The 1,504-nt window shown below is 43.4% G+C and overlaps 1 protein-coding gene across 2 annotated transcripts in view; it reads left to right on the forward strand.

Moving 5' to 3' along the window:
* The first annotated feature begins 1,360 nt into the window (after window positions 1-1,360).
* The window catches only part of arhgef25a (Rho guanine nucleotide exchange factor (GEF) 25a), a 50,460-nt gene continuing 50,316 nt past the window's right edge, over window positions 1,361-1,504 (forward strand). The window contains exon 1 of one of the 2 annotated variants that reach the window (XM_035522444.1): window positions 1,361-1,504. This exon is cut by the window's right edge and continues 447 nt beyond it. The gene's annotated coding sequence lies outside the window, so the exon portion shown is untranslated. The other variant, XM_035522443.1, reaches the window with a different exon arrangement.

A 1,504-nucleotide genomic window follows, 5' to 3' on the forward strand; every position in this document is an offset into this window, starting at 1 on the left:
GTATCTCCTGCAAGGACGTCAAGATCATCACATATTGGAGTGAAAATATAAGTCAACTTAAATCTACCTTCCAGACACGTAATCATTCTCCATGCTTTCAGAGCGCTAATTACAATGGGATTATCACAGTAGCCTCTTACTGACTTAAGCTTTCTAAGAAATAGTAAGTTTTATAAAGAATAGTTTAACAGTAAATTTTTAATGTCAAACCTTAAAGAAGAATTTGGCTATTCAATTACATATAAAACATAAATATGCACATAGCTGATATTTTAGTATCTTAATATCCATTAAAGACGGAAGACGCAGCACTAAAGGGCGTTTAAAGTAGAAGCCTCCTCATAGCCCATCCACAGGAGCTGAAACACTTATTTAAAAATGTCTAAGGATTTGCACTGAATAACAAGTATTTCTACATGTTTAACCAGAAGGGGGCAATAGCACCCAATTGCCAGTTAACTGTAACTAAAATAGTTCCTATACTGACACAATTTTAATGGAATTCCTTTGCAGCACACAGGCTGCTGCACTCTAAGTATAGGCAGCGCCTGCCATGAACACAGCCATGTGCTGATCTATTATCAGACTCTTGGCAGTGTTTCCATGAGCCATCTTAACACATCTCTCAGAGCAACTGGAGCAGATTATTCCAGTTCTCTTACCTCCTGTTCTTGGTTCTTGCAGCTGTACTTCTCTTCCTGAAAGCCCACAAACGTGCATCATCTTCTGGGAATTTGTCTGCAGGAAGAGTCAGACCCAAATTTGACCAACCCAAGTGTGGTTCTGGCACAGAAAAGAGAGCATCACAATAACATTTGTAATTCTTTGGATGTGTGTCATGAGTCTGGGCCAGATGAGGAGGGAGCAGCAGCTTCTGGAATGTATATGTCTGCTTATCACAGCAGAGCATGCACTTACAGAACCCCCCCCCCCCCCCCCACCCAAAGGTCCTTTACAGATAACAGATGAGGCTTAATGGATCTTGGAAGACTAGGACATACACATATGTGCACATATACATACACATTCCCAATAATTAAAAACTTGTCATTACAGTTAGCTGGTCTATGGCGTTAAGTAGATGGCGTACACGAGCTCCTGCTTTTAGAGCAAGTTTAAAACTAGATGCTGCATTGGCACCTTGGTCTGGAGGCAGAGGTGCCCTGCTCCAGATGCCTTATTTGGGGATTACACAAACCATGTGCTACTCACTGGGATTAGGAGGGGCGTCAACAAGAGGAGACCACGCAGGAACAGGAGGAGGGGAAGGGGAAGAGGAGGGAAACTAAAGTCACTCTTGGAAACAAGCTGCGAGGAGCGAGGGATGGATGGTGGAGAGGGAGGAGAAGATTTCTGAAGAGGTGGTAAATGCAGACAGCCAATGAAAGTGGGGCCTCAGAGATGTTATGTGGTAAGTCCTCCCATTGCAAGAAAGGCCCTGACAAGCCAAGGAGTGTGTGTCAAAGCTGAGTGGCTTGCCTGCCCACATAGGATAAAGGATAAA

The sequence above is a fragment of the Electrophorus electricus genome, chromosome 24 (genome assembly GCF_013358815.1).
Source record: "Electrophorus electricus isolate fEleEle1 chromosome 24, fEleEle1.pri, whole genome shotgun sequence".
NCBI lineage: Eukaryota > Metazoa > Chordata > Actinopteri > Gymnotiformes > Gymnotidae > Electrophorus > Electrophorus electricus.